The 25,467-nt window shown below is 45.9% G+C and overlaps 1 long non-coding RNA gene across 1 annotated transcript; it reads left to right on the top strand.

Moving 5' to 3' along the window:
- LOC135982549 (uncharacterized) lies at positions 1–23,576 on the top strand. Its single transcript, XR_010599950.1, has 3 exons — positions 1–176; positions 21,677–21,845; positions 22,339–23,576. It is a non-coding gene; the product is annotated as an uncharacterized LOC135982549 (long non-coding RNA).
- Positions 23,577–25,467: the final 1,891 nt, after the last annotated feature.

Raw genomic sequence — 25,467 nt, 5'->3', positions numbered from 1 at the left:
GGAAAAGCTTTTTGTTCCTTTAGCCACGCTGAGACACTGGATCTGCGCTCTCTAGTCTGGTTCTGCCAGGGTCTCTTTAATAATAAATAATATATTTTAGTTTGTCCTTCTCTAGTACCTTCCACCTGAGGCTCGCAGGGCAGGCTACAAACATTATAGATTTTCGCCCCTTTGAGGTAGGTCACTATCACCACGTCCTGTTTGCAGATGGGGGGGGGGGAAACTGAGGCACAGAGGGCGAGAGATCAAACTCTCCACCGAGTCCCCCCACCCCCGGCAGTGGAAAAGTTTCTGGCTTCCCCCAGCTCTCCCACCGCCTGCCATGCCCCCGTAGCCTAGGGGCTGCGAGCGCTCCAGCTCTGGTGCATCGCCTCCCCAGCTCCCGGGACGCGGCAGGGTGCGATGCAATCGCGGCGGCTCCGCAGCCGAGCCCGGAGAGGCAGGAGGCCTCCAGCAGCCCGCTGTGCCCCGCTTCCCCCCCGCCAGCCTCCCCCTTGCCCCGGCGGGGGGGGGGGGGCGCCGCGCGCCTTTCGGCGGGGTCCGCTCGGGGGTCTCCAGCCAGCCCGGCTGCGGGGCTTCTCCGGCGGCGGGGAGCGCGGAGCGCGGGGCCGGCCCCGCCGCCGCCACTGGAGCGGGCTCCGGCAGCTGCGGAACGAGCCCCCGAGCATGGAGCGCTCAGGCGGCTCCGCCGCGGCCGGGAGCGGGGTCTGCGGCTGCCGGCTCTTACCTTGCTAGGAGCGGGATTCCTGGGGAGTCATTCCGCCGAGCGAGGGGGGGCCGCGGCTGCCAACAAAACGAGACCCTGCGCCTGCAATCCCCGGCCTCCTGCTACCAAGACACTAGGACAACATCAAAGCAACTTAGGGGGAACACTTTAGGGGCCTATTGTCTGCTCTGGCCTGATCTGTTTTCCTTCTGCCTCCCCCTCTCGCTGCCGCGGCACTTGGTACAGCCCAGGCATTCATGCCAAGTAGCTTTCACACATGGAAGCTTGTCTCAAGCAATTGCTGACAAGCCACAAACAAGACATCCCCCCTCCCTCCGCCTTCCCCCCGCCTCCTTTCTTCAGCATGCAAACTAAAACTCCAGTGACAGGCCTAGCTGCACACACACACATACACACACACACCAGGCAGGCAGCTCAGCTCGCCGCTGTACTGGGGGAGCTCAGAGACAGGAAAAAGCCCAGGCTGAGTTGGGGGCAGGGAGAAAGCTGTCTGCTGTGTCCCAGTAAAATGGCAGAGGGAGAAGCTGTGCAGACAGCACCGTGCAATCAAACCCTTTTCTTTCTTTTAAGGATCCCAGTGTGGGGAGGAATTATTCAAATAAGCAACGGGGGGGGGGGGAATAAAAAAAATCAGATTGCTTACTCTGTATCTTGCGGGGGAAGGATTTTTTTGCCCAATCAAAATTGTCTCCACCGCAATCTGTTGAGATTTTAGCTTAAACATAAACCATTCCCAGAGTTAAATAACACAATGCATTGCATCTCCCACCTAAGCATTGTAAAGTTCCTACCAATCTTAATTAATTAAGCCTCCCCATACCCATGGTAGGGAAGTATCATTATCCATATTTTACAGATGGGGGAACAGATAGAGAATTTAGGTGACTTGTCCAAGATCACACACAGAGTTAGTAGCAAAAGCTGGGAATAGAACTGAGGAGTCCTTTGAGTTTCAGTCTTCTCCTCTAACCACAAGTCCTCTCACATGGGATGTAAGAGGGCAAGTGTGCAAGCACTGGGAGGAGATGTTTTCACTTCAACCTGAAGGATTATAAAGATCAAGCCACTTTTGGACTTGGAAAAATTGTGAGAGTCACAAGTAGTGTAAACCATAAGAGTTAGGAAGTATGGAGCTAAGGTTACACAGTGCTAGGCTCTCATTGGCCACATCCCTGTCCTCTATACCCAGGAGAGAACCAGAGGTAATTGCATATGTGTATTGAGGGCAGGATTTGTAGTAGAGCTGTGCATAACTTGTTGGTTGTGGTTCACATGGGTTTGGGCAAACTTTTTTGTTGGCTTCAATTCACAGGGTTCCTCACCCCTTGAAATTCAGGTTCATGCAAACTCACTTCAGTAAAAGGCAAACCAAAACTTAAGTGGTGTGATTCATTAAGCTCTGTGCATTGTGTATGAATTCATGAGGGTTCATTCAGCCCAGAAGACAGACCACGTGACCAACTGTCATAAGTTTCGTAACAAAACCACAAAACTCAGTTTTGAAAAATATATGCCTGTCCAGAGACAACAAAAGGTTTTGCTTCAAGTCTCAACGGAAAAGTTTTGCACATGACTCAGTGAGTTTATTCCATAATTTCATTTTAAATAATAATAATATTCACTACGTGGATGGCACCTTTCATCCAAGGATCTCAAAGTGATTTTACAAAGGTGGATAAATTTTATTATCCTAATTTCATAGGCAGAAAAAGAGACAGAGAGAGATTAAATGACTTGTCCAAGGTTACATAGTGATTCAGTAACAGAAGAAAGGGTGCAACTCTCCTGATTTAGAGCTGACTCCCCAAACACTAGCCCATACTGTCTCTATATTCAAACTCCAAAACAGGGTTTTGCCTGGTTCAGGGTTTCACTGAGAAAATTTTACCCAGGCCTAATCTGAAGTTTTGGGACTCGGACAGGATGTAAATTAGGTACTTACCAAGAATGAGGGATAGAGTGCAAGAGAGAAAGAAAGAGAGAGACAGAGGAATGAGGAAAGATGTCAAAAAGCGAGATGAAAAGAGAAAGGGGGGGAAAAATCAGAGACAACTGTTATATAATAATGGCTCAGATGTATAATTGTGCACATTTTCTTTTCTATTCTATTCTATATACCCCACTCATTACTGTAGTATTTGAACACCTTCCAGTAATGCATTAAGCAATTTCCTGATGGCATGGAAAGGTTAGTGTAATACCAAAGAGGAGGGGAAATGGATTCAAAGCAAACTTGGGGAAAAAAACAAGTTTCGGGGAGCATGTAGACTGGAACTTCAAGGTGAGGGAAAACAAAAACAAACCTCTTATTAGTCAAGCATTTTGTAATCTGTTTAGCATCCTACCTCCACACAATCCAGGGGCAAAGCCTTGTTCAGGTTTAAGATGTTTTGAAATTAGTAGGATGGAAGGGCAAAGAAGCAGGGGGACAGAGATGTCAAGAGAAACGAGATTGGCTGGAGACTCTGTATCCCTAATTTAGGGATGTATTTGGGCAGGGAGTAGGATGACAGAGGACCTAGCCTAAAAAAAGATAGTAATAACAATAATAATATTTTTGTGCTTTTACACACACACACACACACACACACACCAATAAAGCCTAATTCTGTGGAAAGAGTTTCAACCTGATAACCTACAATTCTATAAATAAAATCACAGATAGCCCCAATAGAACTAAGCAGAAGACAAAAACTGTCTTAAGCTTTGATTGGAAGGATACTATGGCTATAGGCTCTGATTCAGCAAAACACTTAAGCACATGCCTGGTTTTAAGCATGAGTTTAAGTGCTGTCCTGAATAGGGGGCCTTACATTGGTACATATCAATGGGCAGAGTATTCTAGAGTTGCAGACCCGCAACAAAGAAGGACCTGATTTCTAATCATCCAAAAACTATAGCTAAATTACACCTCAGGATGATTCAGTTCCAGCTTCATCTAGTGCAGTTGTTCAATGGCACATAAAGGCAACAACCTTCCAGGAGACAGGTCCTATATTATTTAATGCTTGCAGTAGTAACAGTAAGACTTTGATGTGCAGTTGCTAACATTTCTTATGTACAGCCAGTGAAGGTTGTGCACATGGGCATTGCTGACTTGTAGATAAAGGCTGTTGTGTAGTCCTGATACCATGTTCTATGACAGCTACAGCCTACAAATCATTTTCAAGGATAACCCCAAGTAAAGCAAGTTACAGTAATTTCATCCATCTGTCACAAAGGCGTGGATCAGTGTGGTGCAATCCACATTTCTTTCCCTTTCCCCCCAAAAAAGAGCTCTGGGATTTTTAATATTTTGGAGATGAAAGGAACCACTCTTGACCACCATTGGCTAAAGCCTGACCAATGTAAGTAAACATGTTCAGTTTGTTGTGAAAAATAATCATAGGGTTAAACCTTAAACATAGCCTGTTTGGGCTATATTCCATCTAACAAGAAGAGCCGACACCTTTCCCTCTCTGCTTCCCCTGTGTCTTTTCTATTTTCAAGTTTCTCCCTTACCATTTTTCTTGCCTTGAGGCAGATGACTTGGTCATCCTTTATCACTCCTAAACTTCCTAATGCCTGAATTGGCTCATCTTGAAGCAGTTCCTTTAATCTGTGACTGATTGCTCTTGGTAAGGTAGATTTCCTCTCTCTTCCTCTTCTCGGTAATTTTTCACTTGTTTCTGTTGTTCTTCTCCTTATGGTCCCAATTCAGGACAGCACTTAAGTACAAGGTTCCTTAAATCTCACTGATGTCCATCTTTCCTTTCCCTTGTTGCTTTCTGTATTTCCTCCTACATGCTATCCTCCTCTGACACTTTTTCCTCCTTATGTCTTAAACATTTCCCCCACCCCTTTTAACACTTGTACTTACTTTTTCCCACTTGGTCTCTCTCCTGTCTGCCTGTGCTGTCTCAGTGCCACACCAAAGCAGCTTGGTTGGACACAGCATCTCCCATCAATCAGTGAAAAGATGGGGCTTATTGATATCAGGGGAGCACTTCTTCTCACTGTAGGAGGTGCTGTATCCAATCAAACTGCTTCTGTACTGTGTGCATTAGGTGGATAAGTGGGGCTGAGTAGCACCTACATGGTGATTTGTAGGGGGAGCTAGTCCCCATGCATTTTCTCTCAGCATGTGCCTGTGTAGGGACATGGGGATGATGGGACTTATGGAAGTGATGATGGAAAAAATACAAAGTAATGAGGACTGAGTCAAAACACTGACCAATAGGGGTGGATAGATAATGCTTATTAGCCGGTAGCCGGGCAACAGCTCAAGCTCTGCTCCTGAGTAATGCTATTCTATGCCTCAATGTTTCAGATGCATTCCTGGTGAATTTCTGTGGTCTGTATTATGCAGGAAGTCAGATTAAATGATCACAATGGTCTCTTCTGGGCTTTATAATCTATGATAGAGATGCCATTTTTCAAATGGCACATCAAATAAAAGTCCTGGTCACTTGTGGCTTTTAAAGTTACCATGATTCGTTTCTTAAGCATAGGGCCACTAGTTCCCTGAACTCACAAGAGTCCAGTCTGAGCTATTGTATTGTGCCTATCCACTGTACATTCCCCTGTTGCTTTAACTAGTGGAAATATTCGCTTCTTCTCCCTAGAACAGGACTATTATAATGGTTGCTGCTATAGTATGTTTGTTTGATGCAGCATCCCTGGAGTTTTTATCCCTTATAGTGAAATGCAAAATTTGTTAACCTGCAATAGGTTGCTCCCCACACTCCTTTATTGACACGAATAAAAGAGGTTCATAGAGTTTAAGGCCAAAAATTACCATTATGATAATCTAGTTGACCTGCATAATACAGGCTATGCAATTACACCCAGTGCTTGCTTAATCAAGCCCATAACTGGGCTGAATATAAATTAGTTGATAATATATGGGGGTTCTGAAAGTATCAGGACAGTTAAAAAAAATAGAATGTGCTGCTTTGCACACTCTGATGTCTTCATACTGGAGACATATCTTTTCTGCAGAAGGATGTTACCGTGATCCACAGTTGCAGCTGGGAGAGGTGCAATGTTGCCAGTCTGGTCTGTGCACCTGCATGACGTATAGCTGTGCATCTAGTGGTACAATGAATGGAACATCCACTAATCTTGGTGAGCATGTGTGTCAGGCTCTGGGAGCGATTGCTAAATGGTCACTACCCAAAAGGTTTGCCCCACTATAATCTCACCCTTTTGCCAAACTAATACAGAACTTCTAGTTCCCAGGACATACTGTAGAAAGGACTCACCCGACTCTTGAGCTTCTTGTCAATGATCAAAGCCAAATTCTGCTCTCAGCTACACTCACAAACCCCTTTAATGGGGCTACCTGGGTACAGCTGAGGGCAGAATTTGACCCTTGAACTGCAGTTAACACATTACAATGGGAGGTGAGCCATGAGGTTGGCAATTATACTCCTATATGCAGTAGATACTCTGTGTAGTGCAGGGATTGTCAGACCTCAGTGGTTCAGGAGCCAAATTAGTGATCAGCATTACCCAAAAGAGCCACATTCATTGAATTCATTGTTTCATTTACTATTTTTTGAGATATATATATATATATTATTCTCACAGCAAAATGACTGACCAAGTATTATTATTTTATCAACTACAGTTGGTTAATAACATGGTAAAAGCATCCTGACTGGTTAATAACTTAGATTGGTTAATAATTAAATCACACAGTGTTTTAATATCATGTGCTGCAAAGAGCCGCAGGAGACACATTAAAGAGCCACTTGCAGCTTGTGAGCCTCAGTCTGAGTGTCACTGGGGTAGAGAGAAAGGATGGTAGAGTGTGTGGCGTAGTGGGCTATGACTCAGGAGATCTGGCTTGGTTCCTGGCTCTTCCACAAAAGCTCTTCCTTTGTGACCTTGGGCAAGTCACTTAATTTTGCTGTGCCCAGTTCCCTATTCATAAAATGGAATGAATAATGTTCCTTTCTCACACCTGTTGTCTGTTTTGTCTATTTAGACTGTAAGCTTTTGGGGGCAGGGACTCTTTCTTACTACATGTATGTACAGTGCCTGATATAATAGGACTGTGATATCAGTTGGGATTTCTTGGTTTGTTCTGTGTTTGTACAGTGCCTAGTACAGTGGGGTCCTGATCTATATCTGGGGCTCCTGGGCCCTATGGTAACACAAATAATAGGTACAACTGTAATATAAATAATGTGTCAATATTATAGTTTAGTCATCATACATATACCCAACTAACTATCCATCTTCCACAGGATTGGAGCATCTAGCAGGCCCATTATTTACACATACAGTGAAAAACACCAGGAACAGAGGGAGTGATTCATCCTTACCTGTTTCCCAGCCGTTCACAATTCTGCTCATCATGGCTCCTTGTCAATTTTTTTTCCCCTCAGGCAAGTGGCTGCCCTGAAAGCTGAGAGTTATGTTTAGAATGTGTTACTCTTAACGTGCAAGGCTCTGCCTTCATGGACCTCTTTGTATTTGTTGATATGTACACTCCTTCCTATAACATACAGTCTGCTTCTGATTGCTCTCTTCCCCTGTCTCCCTTGTGGCAGTTGTTCTGAAATATTGTGCGCTTTCACTCACTGTGGCAGCACTCACAGGCTCTTCCACCTCAGCCCCATCAGTCCCTCTCCATCACCAATGTAGTCCACATTGCTCCTGCACTACATGCAATTCATGGTCAGCCTCACTAAATACCTAGAGACCCTTAAAACTCAAGCAGTCAGTCAGGGTTGCCATCTCTCATGATAGCAGATATTTTTCTTAAAGCCCCAGATCCTGGATTCATAAGATTTTGTGAACATTTCAGCTTTTACTTTTAAGTAAGTTTCTAGTCTTCCAAGTTGTGGAGAAAAAAGTTGAAAAATGTGACCCAACTGCACCCCAAAGGCTCAAAACACTGGAAGACAAATAAAAAGAACCAAAAGTGTATTTTAGGAAATAATCTTATGATTTTTAAGAATCTCCTGATTCTGGAGGTCCTGAATGATGATTTTTGAACACTTAGGGTTGGCAAAACTTCAGGCTTGATGCTCTTAGAACTCTCTGTAAGCAAGGCTATTGTACTCTTTAAAGTGTGGTTATAGGTAGAAAAGGGAGTATTACAAATGGCAGTTTCTGAACCAGTGCAGTATAAGGGTACCCTTACGTCCTTTCAAACTGAGGGGGAAACATTTATGTTGCCGCTTCATTGTTTTATGGTGGTGTAATGCAATGTAATGAAATGGTGCAGTTTGTCGTTGTAACCAACAGGTGGAGCTGAACTGAATAAACAGCAGAGAGAGCTAGGCATACTCATTATGAGGGCAGAGCTTTCCTCTCCTAGCAACCCAACTTGCACAAGGGGAAGAGGATCAGAGCTGTGTCAAACTGGTGAGGACATGTTGGTGTAAAATGCTGCCATTCCTCTCCTCCAGCTGATTCGGATTCCATTTTCTGTGAAATTTCTGGAGACTTCTTATCTGCCTCAGTGTGTCAGACAAAAAGTCCCTTTTGATCAAAATATCGTGCTTGTGAGATTTTGGGGAGAGTGCATTTTCTGGAGCTTTATCAGTGGAAAAGAAAAGATGAAGTTTACAATGTGTGAAAAGCAAACCTACAGCACGTGCTGTGGTGGAAACCCTAGGGAGAGTGAGGAAGCTGGTGAGCCACTCATCTATAACCACCCTCAGTTTGTGCATCAGATGACAGGCAGCATGAAATTCCCAGAAACTGTTGGATGCTGCTTCTGCAGCATCATCTCCTTGTCCACGTTTTCTCTCCCAAGAGCCAAGTGTGGGCATGCACAGGGACGACCAGACTTGTGAAAAAGTGTATAATTTGCCTATGCAGCTATTGATGCAAATCAGATAGCTACTCTCATGGCAACTAAACGTGAAAATTAGATGTGCAATTAAATTCAGATTTGTACCTGAAGTTACAGCAGCTTTAAAAAACAAGCATATTGTGCCAGTAGTCTTATAAGTGGCCCAAACATCTGTTGTGATTGTCTTTCAACAAATAGCTATACCAGAAAGTCAAGTACCAGCTTGACATTAAATAGGAGTGTCGTTGGTATGGTTGCCAGCATTGTCTTTCAATTGAATATGAACATTGAATATATATGACAGAGGGGCAGCCGGGCCCTTTAGCAGGGGCAGCAGGTTGCACAGTCAATCATATTTGGCCCAGTCACCTCTCTATTAGCAACACCACTCAAATTTGGCCCAGGCTACCCTTCCGTCAGCGTTCTAAATCAGTACAGGATGCTGTGACCCAGGATCCTCTGAATCCCAACTGCCAAAAGCACAGAGGGGGTGCATAGGGGTTACACAGATCTCCTGGGTCTGGTAGGTACCATTCTAATTCACCACAGAGTATCACTTGAGATCTTCTATAAAAACCAGTGTCCCAATCATTATTAATATCATTGCAAAATGCATAGTAACATGGTGGCCACCACCTGAGCATCTCTTCGTGGCCAGGGGTGCCTCTAGTGTGACCCACCCATTTTCCCCTTCTTCGGGGTTCCTTAAACAAACCCCACACCGCCTCTCGTTCAGCCACAACCCTTGCTAGGGTGTGGTTTCTTTATTTACAAGGTTCCAAATAAAGCAAACACAAAAACAAATCTCCATCCAGCCTTAAGCTGGGCACAACCCAGTACGGCTTCAGATGTGTCTTCTTCCCTAGCCCCAACACCTTTCTTCAGGGAGCACTACAGGAGTCCCTCTGCCTACAGCTTCACTCTGGAGTTCCCCTTCCTGCCATGCCCTCCGACCATTTATAGTCCAGCTGCAGCCCCCATCAGCTTAATTGGCGCAATTCAGAGCACCTGCTCTGACACAGGAGTGCTGGACCTATTTCAGTCACAGGGGAACAACCACCCTTTCCACACATGTATGGCGGTTATGCGAGGAGCTACATACAAACATACATTGAAAATTATGTTCTTAAGGTCTGTGTCTAGTGACTGGTCACCAGCAAAGGTGAAAAGCAAGTTTTCTTTCAGACAAGAGATGTTTATCCTTCTGTCTATTTACATGTAAATTGAGTATTGTGTGATCCACAATGGGCCTCCACTCACCAGTCTGAACCGAATGCTAATGAAGAATTGTAAAAAACCGTCAAAGACAGAAAAGTAATAGGAAGAGGTAAGCAGCAGGGGTGGAACCCTATCTTGAGATGTTCTGGTGTATTTGGGGGTCAAAGAAGACTCCTTATATCAACTCTCACCTAGGAAGTAAATGGACAGCGAGTTTGCAACACGAAATAGGGGTCTTAGCCAGGCTTGGTTGAAAACACTGGCGAGAACTTTGGGTGAGAGAAGCTGCTCTAGACAGGAGGATAACTTGTCAGTTAAGTTTAGTCTCTAGACAACATGTTATGATTTTGTTTTGTATGTAACCATTTGTTTCCAGTATTCTTACTCATTCACTTGAAGCTCTAAACTTATTCTTGTTTTTCCTACAAATATATCTTAAGTGCTGTGCATTTAGCAGAGCTATGTTCTTTGGTATAACTAATAAGCTGTGGTGTACTGTTCCTTTGGGAACAGCAAGCCTGGTAATTCTGTGAGTGTTCAGTGGATCATGGGGTGGATACTACAGGGAACGCCTGGAGGACTCAGGGGTTGGTGTGTGCCTATTGCTACTTGTACTGAGAGAGCTAGGTCTGTGGAGGTCTGGAAGGTAGTGCTTTGTGCTGCTAGAGGCTGGTGGTTTCAGGGAGCTGACCCGCATCAGTCACAGACAAGACTTCCTCATGCAAAGAGCAGGCATTAGTGAGGTGCCTCCCAAGCCTGGCTACCCCTTGGGAGCATCACACATGCCTTTTATCTTGCATTTCAGGGGTGTGTGTGTGTGTGTGTGGTGGGGGGCATTGCTGCTGGAGCAGTCTGGACTCCAGATTGCTCTAGCAGCACCACACCCCTGGCTGAAGTGCAGGCTGAAAGGCATTCCATACTGATTTAGTCTGGGACAGGCAATTTTTTATTTAAATAAGGGACTTCCCTCATAATATAAGACTGTTGGCAACCCTAGCTTGTGGGGTGGGTACCACATAATTTAGGCCGGGCAAGGAGGCAGGACGCAGATCAGCAGCAACCCCCTGCAGCAGATACAACCAGCAGGTTGACAAGAACAGTCACAGTTGAAAAGATGAGGTACAGTCACAGAAGAGGGGTAACAGGTTCCATTCCCCTCTTGACGAAAGCATTACATAGTGTGACCCCTGTACTGCACACCTACAGTCAAAGCACTGAAGATGAGCCATGGCTGCCATCCCCATGCTGTTCCTGATTCCTATTATGATATAAACATACCTCTTAACCTTCAAACCTGCCCGCGTGGGACACTATCAATCAAAATGACCCCTGTGTGGAACACCTCTATTTTGTTGCGTTCTGCACCATATTTGACAGATTTGTTAAAAAGTTTTAATTTTAAAGGATGTTCTGAATGTGTGAATTTAATAAACCCTTAAAAAAGAAAACTGGAAAAACAAGTTTGTATGCAAATATAAGGTCCACCTAAATGAGTCACTGGGAAAGATTGAACTCTCTTGAGATTCCTGGTAAAGCATGCTAGGAGGAGAACTACAGGAATTGTTGTTGGTATGGAGATCAGCTAGTAGAGAGTGACTTGACTCACAGTTTGCCAAGTAGTTACAAAGTGTCTGCCAGACAGCAGTAGAATATTGGAAATCAGGATTCCTGGGTTCTATCCCCTCATCTGGGAAGGGAGGTCTAGAGGTCAGAGCAGTAGCTAGCGATAGGTTCATCAAATCATAGGTGTAACCCCTAGGGGCCTGAAAAGTAGCATTGGTGGCAGGCTAAAATCCATTTACCATCTTAGAGATATGGGATCTAATCTTAGCACTACCTGATGTGACCATGTGAAACTTTTCCATTACTTCATTTGTAAAATTGGAGGGGCTAATACTTGTCTGGAAGGGGAGGGGTACATGGTCTTGATCAGTCATAAGGGTTATGAAGTCCTATGAAATACAAATGGCAGTCAGTAGAGAACAGACCAGAGTTCATGATTTTCTGGCTCCTAGCTCAGTGCACCTTCCCCTAGACTGCAGGAAATTTGGAGCCACTCTCTTATCTAGTTTAACTAACATCCTGTTTCAGCTTCAATTGCAGAACATTCTGTAAAATCTGGTATGCTTGAGAGCTCTGCATAGAAGCGATGATGAAACAGTAGAGCGCAAAGAGAGTGGCATCTGGCTTATTGCATATATTTATTTTTAATTCAATAATAAAAAGATGCCAATACAAGATTTTAGGTGCTCTAACATATATTTAATGTGATAACAAAACCCCAGCAGCCTTAAATAATTATTCAAAAATGAGGACTGCCAGCTCAAAGAAAAAACTCTTTCCCACCCATTCATTGTTATGGGAAGCACACACTCAGCCCTCTCCAGAAAAAAAAACCAGGGCTTTTGCAGCATGACCAGAAGGTCACCAAATCTAGGTAATTTCAAGGGGGGAGTGTGTTCTTGAGTCCTGGACCTGTCACAGAGAACCCCCTGTCAGCTGCCCCATCTCTTTTATAGTGGGTTGGGCGGCGAACTCAAGCATCCCTGTTGACCACAGCTGTGGCAGCATAGCATAGGGAGGGAGGTATAATGCTGCTGTTCTCCCTTCTGACAAATGTGAGAGAGAGGGGTGGACTACTAGTTGTACTTTACTATATAAAATATTGGCTCATCTAAGCTCCATTGGCATTAAAATATTTGTGGCCCCCGTACAAGGAACGGGAATACTTTGTGGCCATACAAAGAGAGATTTCCTAATGTTTCACAAGCGTCACACAAGCACAGTTATAGTTGCACAAGTTCCAAGCAAGTCTTATAAGTGTCCCCACCCATAGCAATTCAGTGTGAGCTGTTTCTATTTCTCATTAACAGAGGCAATGAGAGGTTGCAGCTGCCCAGTTGATTTGGTCCACCCAGCGCCGTCACACGATACCACTGCCTGCCTCTCAGTAACATGCTGAGTAATGGTCTGTCTGCACTCTATGCTCCCTGCCCAGGGATTCTATGGTGCAACAGTCCAGGAAGACTCTTACTTGAAAAATATGCGTCACACTTACATCAGCTAACTATAGTACTCACCTTGTTGCCAGCATCCACTTCTGTGTGAGAGCCATGTTCTTGTTCCACTCATTGCTTTTGGATTTTGAAATAATGCCTGCTGCTGTAAAGCCTTCCTGCGATGGTACTGCCAGCTGGTCCAAGGTGGATGTTAGCATCCTCCTCTTTGGTATCTGGGGCAGTGTGGGGATCTATTGTGAGCTGAACTCCAGTATCTGGAACATCTTAGTACGTGCAAAGATGCCCCAGTAGCTTCCCTATCTTGAGATGAAGCGCAGTGCCAAGTTCCACCAGGACAAATGTCAGAGCTGGTGTAGTTCATTAAGGCCCAGGATAGTAACTGAAACTTTGCTCCAGAAAGGCAAACCTGCCTCTTCTTCAGTGAGCTGGAACACGCTCTGGTTCAAAACATCCACTGTCCCCAAGAAAATATTGGCAATCCCAGCATATTGGGAGAGTGGTAGAACCTGGAGGTATGCAGCTGCTGTGTAGTCCTGAACCACAGATACGTGCTTTTCCTGGTAAATTCAGTAGCCTCCTCAGCTTTGGTTTTCTCCTCGCTGTCTTCCCTTTTGCTCTAAGAAAACAAATATGCACAGTACAGCAGGTTGAAATAATAGGAGTGGAGGAGAAGTAAGAGAGATTTTCAATAGCAGTGATCGTCAGACGATGCCTCCATTTTGCCTTCTGCCTTCCAAATTCTCATACTAACCCACCATTGTGCCCCTGCCTCGACTGAAGTGACGCTGATGAAATCAGCGTAGGGTCTCATAAGCCGGAGGCAGAGGTGGGTATGAGGCCTTTGAGCATTGCAATGTGGTTACAGCTCCACACGGATGTCTATGGTGTGGGCTGGGAAGAGTATGCCATTAACACATAGTTCTTGACAATGCAGACAACATGCAGGTTGCCAGGCAAACCAATGTATTTAGGAACCAACTGCAGCAATCCACTAAGGATTGCATCATTGGGGAGTAGCATGCTTTTCAGATGACACATTGTGCTGGCTTGCATGGGGGAGTACAAACAGGAATGTGTGCCATGATTAGCCTCATTCCTCTTTGGGAAACCCAGCTTTTAAAACCCCATGATGATCTCAGGGCTGTTTTGTGTGTTTGTCACATGCCCCAGCAGTAGCTTACATATTGCCATACACAACTCTGTCGCCAACACAGCAGCCTGCATGGAGCATTTCCCAACTCCAAGTGGATGTCCCCCTGATCAGTAATTGCCTGCACTTACAGCTTCCACAGAGCAGTTACCATTCTCTTGTCCATGGTGACCTGAACTCTCTTTCAGACAGCCTGACATTCCTGTGGCAGGATAAGCTCACTCCAGCGAGAGGAAAAGGTCTCCTTGCACAGCCAGCAGTTCAGCAGTTATTCCTCCTACACTCTAGGGGTCTTCAGTTTGACACTGTTCTACCAGCCATTGGCTGTGATCCTGACCTGGCACCTAATTGCTTGAGTCTCGGCACTGCTTTCATTACAAATTAAGCACTGGGTATTGGCGTCCCAATATTTGTCCCAACTCCTGAATAGCATCGGCAGTTGCAGCCTAGACTCTTTGCCCTCAGTGAGACCAGAGTCCACTAGTTCTTGCATTCTGGCGGCCCTCATTCATAGCTGAATGGCCACTGCTAACTTTGAGCTGCAGAGACCATTTTGTTTCTGCATTGCTCAGTAAGCCCCACTTCTAACTGAGTCCACTGCAAAGAGATGACGCAGGTGGTCCAGGATGAGGTGTGGTCCAGGATGGAGACAGTACAGAAAAAGGTGGCAATCTATAGTGAATTCTGGGACCTTCATCCAATCTCCCAGAAGGCCTCTGTAGTGCTACAATATTTTGCAGTTTATCTTAGAAGCCCCTTCCGAAGAATGCAGGAACTATGGACTAGGTACCTGGGAGACCTACAAAGCACTAGAACAGGAAGAACTGGAGGGAGCACTGGGTGTGCTGAACTGGTCTGCACAAGCCAGACTGGTTAGTGTGGACACACTGAACCATTGAAGAAACCATGCACAACTAAAAACCACTTATCTGTAACATGTAGCCTTGAAATGGTTCGATCATACAGTGCTGGCTGATCTAGAGAGGCTTTTAGTGTATTCTAAACACTGCATATTTTGATGCTAAAACTACTGTTCTTTTACTGTGGAAGGAGTCTTTCCATTGCCTTCAGTGGGAGTAGAATTGGGACCTAACGGGAGAGGGAAGACATTCAAAAATGATCCTGCCACAATTTAGACTAACCCTCCTTCAGTCAAACCATTTACCACCACTACAGCTGTCAATTCGGAGACAACACCAGATAAACAATTCAAAGATAATAAAGAGGGAGAAATTAGAGCTACTAAGCCAATTACAGGCACAAGCTAGGCATTTTACACCTACAGTTACAAGAAAAGCCTCTAAACCCACACAACCCTTATTCCTTAGTCTAGAGGAAAAACAGAAAATAGTCACCACAAATGGCAAGAGAGTCAAGAAGCAAGACAAGGGGAGGGAAATATGGAAGTTCTACAGAGCTTTGGAAGAGTATCTGTGGTTCAGAAATATCCCATTATGGACATAGTCCAAGGTACACCACACACTTGTTTTGTACAATGAGGTGATTACAGTGCTGCTCAGGGCCACATGAAGGCAGTTTTAATGGTTATTTGTATTTAGTCTCCCACCTTAGCACTAATTAGGAAAAAAATAATTTTGCAGAAGTCTCATATTTCATTTTGACTTAAATTTAACAAGGCTCATGTGTTGTTTTCATCACAACAGAACCGATAGGCCCGGGGGAAGAGATGCTGAGGGGCTGCTGGGCCCGGAGGTGGAGGGAGGGAGGGAAGAGAAAGGCAGGCCTGGGCAAAGGAGGGAACTGCAGTCCTCACGCAGTGGTGCAAGTAGGGCGGTCCGGTCCTGTTCGCCCTACCAGTAAGCTATTTATAGCTGGTACACCGTGCCAGTAAAGACACAGGAAGAGCAGAACAGTGGCCCCACGCCAGCAGATCCTCTAGTGTGGCTGCACCGCCCCCAGCCCTTCCACGCAGCTGCGTGCCAGTGTCTCCTGTCTGGAGTCTGTACAACAGCCCCGGCGGAGGACAGGGCTGGGGGCGGTACAGCTGCGCCAGAGGAGCTGCCGGCGTGGGGCTGCCTGATGTTCTGTTCCTTTTGCCGCTCAGGTTCCTGGGAGAGCCCTGCAGTTCAGGGTTCTCCTGGGAACTGCAGCAGCGAAAGGAGCAGAACCCCATGCCGGCAGCTCCCCCAGCGCGGCTATACCGCCCCTAGCCTCACCCCCGCCCCCCCAGCCCTGTCCTCTGGTGGGGCTGCTGTACAGACCCTGGACAGGACTTGGGAGAGACCGCTGCCTGGAAGGGCTGAGGGCGGTACAGCCATGCCAGAGGAGCTGCTGGCATAGGGCTGCCTGGCGGCCCCATGTTCTGCTCCTTTCGCCGCTGTGGTTCTGGAGAGCCCTGCGGTTGAGAAGTCTCCGGTGCAGCGATAGAAGGACAGACGCCCCCCACCCCCCACTCAGGTAACGTGGGATTGTGGATCATGGGGAGGGGAGGGGTCACATGAGGAGTCACGTAGGGGGTCACATGGGGAGGTCACGACCCCCTGCCCCATTTAGCTGGTGCAGCGTACCGGTAAGAAATGAATTCTACTTGAACCACTATCCTCAGGAATGGCTGGAGGAAAGATAGGGACCGCAAGGGGACATAGACCTCTAATTTGTCTAAGTAATTTTTAACTTGTTCTTTTCCTAGTTTGGCTTCTGGTCCTACCTCATTTTCATTGGCATTCAGTAGTGATGAAAAATAACAATACAGGACTCTTTTGAGACCCTGTAATTGGAATGAGTATACTTTAAATCCTTTAACGAGGATCCATTGGAGGGCAAGTCTGGTGCCAGCAGCCGCGGTAATTCCAGCTCCAATAGCATATATTAAAGTTGCTGCAGTTAAAAAGCTCGTAGTTGGATCTTGGGATCGAGCTGGCGGTCCGCCGCGAGGCGAGCTACCGCCTGTCCCAGCCCCTGCCTCTCGGCGCTCCCTTGATGCTCTTAACTGAGTGTCCTGGGGGTCCGAAGTGTTTACTTTGAAAAAATTAGAGTGTTCAAAGCAGGCTGGTCGCCGGAATACTCCAGCTAGGAATAATGGAATAGAGCTCCGGTTCTGTTTTGTTGGTTTTCGGAACTGAGACCATGATTAAGAGGGACGGCCGGGGGCATTCGTATTGTGCTGCCAGAGGTGAAATCCTTGGACCGGCGAAGACAGACCAAAGTGAAAGCATTTGCCAAGAATGTTTTCATTAATCAAGAATGAAAGTTGGAGGTTCAAAGACGATCAGATACCGTCATAGTTCCGACCATAAACAATGCCGATTAGTGATCCAGCAGCGTTATTCCCGTGACCCACCAGGCAGCTTACATGAAACCAAAGTCTTTGGATTCCGGGGGGAGTATGGTTGCAAAGCTGAAACTTAAAGGAATTGACGGAAGGGCACCACCAGGAGTGGAGCCTGTGGCTTAATTTGACTCAACACAGGAAACCTCACCCAGCCTGGACACGGGAAGGATTGACAGATTGATATCTCTTTCTCGATTCTGTGGGTAGAGGTGGTGCATGGTGGAGCAATTTGTCTGGTTAATTCCGATAATGAACGAGATTCTGGCATGCTAACATGTCACTTCACAGTGACTGAAAACCACATACAGAATATGTAAGTATCAGCAGCTGCCCTTGCTTTACATGTACGACTGTGCATGATACAGACACAGAGCTCTGGGAAACTGAAGGATGTTATGTTAAATTGTGGTATGTGCAAAAGATATTGCCCAGGCTACTTATGCCCTCCACTCTCACCCTCAGTGTGGGAATGAGGGCATTTGAATTGGAGGTGCACAAAGTTCATTTTCCAGGTGCTCGTGGGGGGGGGGTTCTGCTGCCTGATCAGGGTCCAGTCCAGTCTAAGGAGAAAGAGGCTGTGGCTGAAATGTCTGATTAGCATTCAGGAGCGAAAGACAGCATTGCTATTAAAGCCAAGAGCAGCCAGCTCATACCAAGATGGCTCAGGTTTCTGGAAAGATCTCATTCACTCTGGGCATGCTCCGGCATTTGCATTACATTAAATTGTTGGTGTACTTGATCATTGCTTGTCACAGTAACCTCACTGTTCCCCTGTGTTCCCCTGGCTGTTCGCTGGCTCCACCTGTTGTCTTTAGGCTTATACTAACATTGTAAGCTCTCTAGGGTGGGGGAAATCTTTTTTTTTAATGTGTGTGTGTGTGTGTGTGTGTGTGTGTGTGTGTGTGTGTGTGTGTGTGTGTGTGTGTGTGTGTGTGTGTGTGTTTATAGTGCCTAGGGGCAGGATCTCCATCCCAGGTTGTGGTGTCTGGGAGAGACCACAATACGAATAGCGAGTAATAATTGCATAGACCTTCCAGATTTGTTGCTTGACACATCTCTAGGTCCCGTTTGAGCTACTTTAGTTCTTCAACAACACACCACTGTGAAATAAAACAGCATAGGACTGGGTCAATAGGATTTGAAATACTTTTCAGAGTCTCTTCATTTGACAATTACATAGTAGAAGAAATGGATTAATGAACCAACTGCTTCTTCCAGGGAAGCCATGGATTTAAAAGGTAAGCTTCCAGATCTCCAGTGTTGCTCAGGTTTAGTGGTTCCCTCTGGCTAGGGGCTCCTCCTCAGCTCTGTGAAGCTGAGAGATAAGGAGCTGGATTCCTTGCTGCAGGGCAGGTGAGTCTCATTACTAGTCAGGACAGGAGCTGCTAAGTCTGTGTGGGTGGGGTAGTGGCAAGAATGCATTTTGATTTGGACTCAGGATGCCTGTGTGACCTTGGACAAGTCACTAAATGTCTCTGTTTCGCCCATCTATAAAACAGGGCTAACACTGCCCTTGTTCACAGGAGTGTTGCGGGGGGGGAGGGGGGATCTAAGTTCATTAATGTTTGCAAATCCTCAGCTATGATGGTGGTGATTGCCACAGAAAAGCACAGTCTAGTGCAATATTCAGTGTTCACATAGCTAGAGGGGATGGCTGAATAGCCAAAACATCTCCTTTGCCAATATCAAGTGGGAATGGAAGGGTGGTGCCACAAGCCGGAGACATGAAGGACTACGAGAAGGTGTGGTTGTTTGTGCTACGTTCCCGATTTGAATTGCAGCATTTATCTGCCTGTCACCACCGTGACAGCATTTATCTCCAGTCAGATTCACTGGGTGTAGGCGTAGCTGTACTGAAGAGTAGAGGGACAGTTGGAGCAGGTTGGAAGAGCTGTTGTTGTGACACAAGGAGAGGTATCGGTACACCCGAAGGGTCAAGTATACCGCATTTCAGCACTGAGTTCTGCAGTTTGTGTCAGAAAGAAGCAGTGCATAGGGGTCTGCTTGTTATGGGGATTGACATGCATGACTGTGGCCCCAAGGCCTTAGTGACAGGTAAGTGAAGGCAATGTCTCTGAAGGAATCTTCAGGGCAATGGAGAAGGGGTGCTAACATTTTGCAGTCTGGGGTGGCTTGTGTGCGTAGGCTCAGTGTTTGAGTGTAGGCCAGCTGTAAGTAGCTCCTGTTCACTATGCCTGACCTAAATCAGACTTTGGCCTTAGCGACAAGAAGGTGTTAGACTTTGTCCTGCAATGATCCTGTGCTCTGTTCCTAGAGTGTTCTGTTGCATCAGTAAGGGTACAGGGCTAGTCTGTACACGTTCAGGCATCGCGCAAAGAGGGCAGAGTTAAGGTGGCATTGCAGGGGTGGCATGACCTCACCTCTTGGTTTTCAGAGGTTTGAGTGTAGCTGAACTCAACATTTGAGGCACCTTAATTCTGCATTAAATGAAGTTTTTAGGTAGTTCATTTTCTTGTTTGTTTACAAATAATTTCTAAGCACCCCTGTGTTCCACAGCCCAGTTTTCCCCCTCCACGACCTCTCGCTCCTTGGCAATGGTTAAACTGGCCTCAGATTGCTTTGGCTGCAGTTAGTCCCTTCGTTGCCCATGCATCAGCTCCTCATCTCCCATCTTTCTGCCTGTCCAGGGCAGCCTGGTCCTCCCTCCTTCCCAGGGAGGAGTGGGCATCAGCAAGGTCCCCTGGGGTTAGGGAGCTGGGCAAAGAATGCAGGAACAGGAGACTGACACGGAGCCAGTGGGGTATGTTTTGAAGGTGTGGGCATAGGCACCAACTCCATGGGTGCTCCAGGGCTGGAACACCCACAGAAAAAAATTAGCCAGTGCTTAGCACCCATCATCAGCCAGCTCCCCCACCCTCCCCCAGTAACTCCCACCTGCCGGCAGCCCCGCCAATCAACTCCTCCCCCTTCCTCCCAGTGCTTCCCAGCAGTCGCGATCAGCTGTTCTGCAGTGTGCGAGAGGAGTAGGGGACGAGGCGCACTCAGGGGAGGAGGTGGAACTGGGTGGGAAGAGGCGGGGCAGGGGTGGAGCATTGGGGGAAGAGGTGGAGTCGGGGCGGGGCTGGGGTTGAGCGGGAGTTGAGCCCCCCCGGGAAAAGGAAAAAAGCCGGCACCTGCGGGTGTGGGACAGAAATGAGGGGGGCATGGATGTCAGCAGGTTGGGGGGAAGAGCTGAAGTGCCCCCGCCACTGCACAGCCTCCCCTTTTCCCCTTGAAGCAGCAGCAGCAGGGGGAAGGGTGAACCTGGTGTCCCTTCTCCACAGCTGGAGGCAGCATGGGAAAGAGAGGGATTCTGGGTTCCATCCCCTGATCAGGGGCAGTGGAGGGAAGGGGAGTCTCTGGGCTCCCTCCATTGGCCTGGTGGAGAAACTCTGGAGGGTATTTTTAGCAGAATGGGGGAGGGCACAGATGTTTTCACTGCCCTTCCCTCCCACCACCCAATGTATGTCATGGAAGGGGAAAGTGCCTTACTTTCTTCCCCTATGGTTCTGCTCTGTCCGCAGTTTTACACTCCCAGAGAGCAAAGGTCCCTTCATTGAGAGATCATAGAAAAATGACAGTTTTGGAAACCCTGTTCTTTGTCAAAGCTCTAGTCATCCAAGTGGGTTTTCAAAAACCATGTTGGAATAATTCCTTGCACTAACAGGGATCATTGTCTGGTGTGTTCTGGCCCCTCAGTAGTTGTGCCAGAGTATAGTTGTAAGATTGGCAAAAGGACAGGGTCCACCTGGCACCCCCAACATCTTGGTGCACTGTGCCAATGCTCCTAAACACTGCTCCAATTTCCCTATTGGCCTACCTGTGCACCCCCCAAAAATTATAAGACTCTGAAAATCTTATGAGCAGCTCATGTTAGGGGGCTGTATATCAGGAACCGCTTGACTACATGACCCAGTGACTTGCTTTCCTTTGTTCACACTCAGTCCCATTGTTTAGGAAATGGGTGAAGAGTATGACTCATTATTATATTTACCATAACTGCTTACTAGAGTCTTTCATCTTCCCTCTATTTAATTAATGCTAATTTCCTTGACAATACTTCTAAAGTAAAATTAGAGTCTGCTTGTAAAACACATGATTTTTTTAACGGGGCTGTATCTCAGGAACACAAGATTTTTTTTTTAAGGGCCTTTATCTCAGGAACCCCTGGCTCAAATGACCTCTCATTTGGACTACCAATGCTACCACATGCCCCCATGAGGCACAGCAAATTTCAAGACAATCTGAGAGAGCACATAGATTTTAGAGTATTTAGAAGAGTCATCTTTTTAAAAGTCACACTCAGCCTTAACGGTAGCAGAGCTATAATTGCTTGTAGAATTAGGATCTTACAAGTCTATGCAGCAGCCGTGATACAAGTCTCTTTTTCTCCACTGCAGCATAAGCAGGATTGTTCCTACTAGGTGGCCAAATGATTAACTTAAGTTTACTTAGGGCATGTCTACATTATGCGCAGGATCGACGGACAGCGATCGATTCAGCGGGGGTCAATTTATAGACGCGACAAATCAACTGCTGAGTGCTCTCCCGTCAACTCCGCTACTCCAATGGAGCGAGAAGCATAGACTGAGTCGACGGGGGAGCGTCAGCCGTCGACTTACCACAGTACTTACCAAGACACCGCGGTAAGTAGATCTAAGTACGTCAACTTCAGCTACCCCCCAGTGTAGACCAGGACTTAGACCGTAAAGTCTATGGACAGGGAATGCCTCTTTGGGTATGTTGACAGAGCAAAAGCTGTGCACAGTCTAACCGACCTAAGTTAGCTTGAATCCGGCTAGTGCAGATAGTAATAGCAGAGAAGACAGCACAGCATGGACTTCAGAGTGAGCCAAGTACACATGCAGTGTCCATGCCGGGCTTATACTACCTGTGCTGAAGTCCAAGCTATGCGGTCTTGGCTGTTATTGTTAGCCCTGCTAGCTGGATTCAAGCTAGCTCGGGTAGACTAGGCTATGCACAGCTTTTGCTGTGTAGACATATCTTCTGTTATGCATTTGTACCGTGCTTAGCACAATGAGGCCCTGATCCATGACTATTGAAGTAGCACCTAGGGGCTACAAATAAGAATTGTTTCCCAGTCTCATGGCTGAATGTTTCTCTCATCTTGTTTTGCAGACAAAATTGATCAGATTCAGGAATGTTGCTCTGGTACCCAGAAAGCAATGCCAATCCAGGAAAGACCAAATGCACCACACTCCGTGTTCAAGTCTCATTCAGAGATTCTGAGGGCCCCAAGGAGAAATCTGTACCAGTGAACCCACACATCTCATAGCTGGCAAAAGGTTGGGCTGTACCCAGCACTGTTGCTGATGAGGACTATTAATGCCTCCCTGTTGGTACAATGTTAATTAACAATCTGCCATCCCTCACTCAGTCATAACCAATCCTTTCTTAGGAAATTTTAGGAAGGAAGCAACAATGGATATCCAGGTTTTTTACTTTCCATTGATGGCACAAAGGATGGAGAACATAGCAAGCAGTTGGCACTCCTGGGGGTATCAGCAAGGAGTGAGATATGATCCAAAGTTACCTGGAAAACTATAGAGGCACAAGTGACTACTCTGTATTCAAAAATGTAAACTAAAAAGAACAGAGTTGGAAAACCAGCCAAAGGGATAATAGTAACATTCAAGTTTGGTAAGGGTTTGGCAGATACAGAGTACTGATTAATCCTGGGAGAGTTTTATGGCTTCCTTTTCCCATCTGTACAATTTAGACATCGGTGCTATTGAAAATCCTACCTTATGTGACTTAGGAGCATGAGTCTCATTGAAAAGCAATGACTTAAAGCATCTAAGTGACTTTTTAAAAAAAAAAATCGCACTCAGAGGTTCAGTGACTTGCCCAAGGTCATGCACAGAGCAAGTTAAGAGTCAGAGCAGGGAATCTCCTTCAGAAGTTCCTAGTTTCTAGTCTTAAAATTGAGGAACATGGGACAGGAACATAGGCAATGCCATACCAACAGTCCATCTAATTCAGTATCCTCTCTTCAACCATAGCTAGTATCAGTTGCTTCCGAGGAAGTTCAAGAAACTCTATAATAGGCGCATTTTAGTAGAGTGCGGGAGGGCACAGATATCCTGCTCATAAGGGCAATTTCTGCCTAGCCCATGGTGGTTGGTGGTTTCCTTACACAGAAGAGTATATAGCCTTTATAACTTTGTATCCCTTCTAATAACTGTGGGTGTTCTCATTATCCATTAAGAGTTCAGCAGGTGTCTGAGTATCAATGTCACAATGAGTTCCACAGGTTAATTGCGTTATAATAATGCCCAGCTCTTATATAGCACTCTTCATCAGTAGATCTCAAAAGTGCTTTATGTAATAAAGAATGTCTTTTTATCAGTTAGAAATGTTGCCTTTTAATTTTGTTGGGTATCTCCTTATTCTTGTTTCTCAAGAGACCAAATAGGAACTCCCAATCTACTCTCTCTACACTGTTCATTTTCTCTCTGAATCATGTCACCTCTTATTTTTCTACTCTCCTAGTCCTGCAGTCCCAATCTTTTTAATCTTTCTTCATACCAAATTCTACCCATGCATCTAATTTTTGTAGCCCTTTTCTAGACTTTGTTTCTGCTATAGCCTTTCTGAGATGGGGTGATCAGAATTGAGCCCAATTTTCAAAGTGAAGCTGTCCCATCACTTTATATACTAGCAATATAATACTGAGTATTATTCTGTATCCCTTCCTAACTATAACCTCTCATCTTGTTTGCTTTGACCAGCACATCGAGCAGATGTTTCCATCGAGCTGTCCTCAATGACGCTTAGATCTTGTTTCTGAGATTAGTTAATTTAGAATGCATCAATGTGTCTGAGTAGTTCAAACTGTTCCTTCCAATGTGCGTCACTTGCCCTTTATTTACACTTACTTTCGTCTGTCCTCATGCTGCCAGTCCCCTCGTACATCTGTGGTTCCTAGTGGTGTCCCATAATATCTGCTGTGTCTTAAAGCCCCAGCTCCTGGAATCACTGGATTTTGAGAGACTCCGCTATTTTTGTTTTAATGAACGTTTCTCACCCTCATGGTTGGGAGAAAAGCTACTCCAAAGATTAAAAACACTAGAAGGCAAATGAGCAGAACTGAAATTTTAGAACCGTTATTTCTAATGATTTGTGTGTGGGGGGGGGTCTGCCTCATGATTTTGATTGCTTGGGGTTTGCAGTGCTATAATCAGTTTCTAAACCATTGTGTCTTTCCCTATGACTACTGCATTTCCTTAATAGTCTCTTATACACTATTTTATGAAAGGTTTCTTGAAAGACCAAATATGTATTATTAAAAATAGTGAATAAACGATAACTGGTTGAGATCCTCAAGGAAATCCTGTGCAGGTTTGTCCCTCTCATATCATGTTCACCACGTGTTTCAGCTTATCGTTTCCAGCCAGTTTAGCTGCTAGCAAACCAAACTTAACCAAAGTCAGACTTGCTGGTCCATAATCCCCAGGATAACTCCTAAAGCCTTTAATAAAAATAATAATAATAATAATTAATAAAAAGTATAAGATTAGCTTCCTTCCCAGTCTCAGCTGAATCAGCTTGTTTCAGTGACAAATTGCACTAGACCATGATCAAAATACTTAAACTGCAAGACACTGATCAGGAATATATCATTCCAAAGAGCATGGACGGGGTCATGCTCAAGTCTGTTCAAGAGAGTAAAAGGTATGAACACAACAGCAAACACTGAATTCAAGAACTTTCTGGAATGGCTCTTCCTGTGATGTCCTGGGTCTTGAACGCAGGCCTGAGAGTCCCCAGACAGCTGCTGCATCCTGGCCTCTGCCCACTGTCTGCTGAATCTTGGCGGACCAAGGAGCTAGCAGGACTATAGCCTTAGCCAAGACACCACCCAGGGGAGCCCTGATGGGAGCATTGCCCAGCACCACTGATTTGTCCAACATGCTATTTTGGCCAGAAGGAAGCATAGGAAGTTTGTCTAAGCAACAAGGTGATTTCTTGTGGTTGCTGCATTGGACCCTGCTTGTGCCTGCCTCCTGCACCTACCCCTGTTCCTGAGTCCTGCTCTGCTCCTGGCTTGCCCCTGCCTTTGCTCCTGTTTCCAGCATGCTCCAGCTTTGAACTTGATCCTTGCCTCTTATCCAGTTCCTGCCCTTATACCTTGCCTCCAATCATCAATTACCAGTCCTGGTTCTGACCTAAGCCTCCAGCATCTGACCCTGACTCAGGCTTGACCCTTGGCTCTGCCAGCTGATATCTGATCCCAGCTCTGACCCT

This window comes from Chrysemys picta, chromosome 1 (genome assembly GCF_011386835.1).
Source record: "Chrysemys picta bellii isolate R12L10 chromosome 1, ASM1138683v2, whole genome shotgun sequence".
Taxonomy (NCBI): Eukaryota; Metazoa; Chordata; order Testudines; family Emydidae; genus Chrysemys; species Chrysemys picta.
Note: the sequence above shows the minus strand (reverse complement) of the source record. Positions and strands in the feature narration are given on the sequence as shown.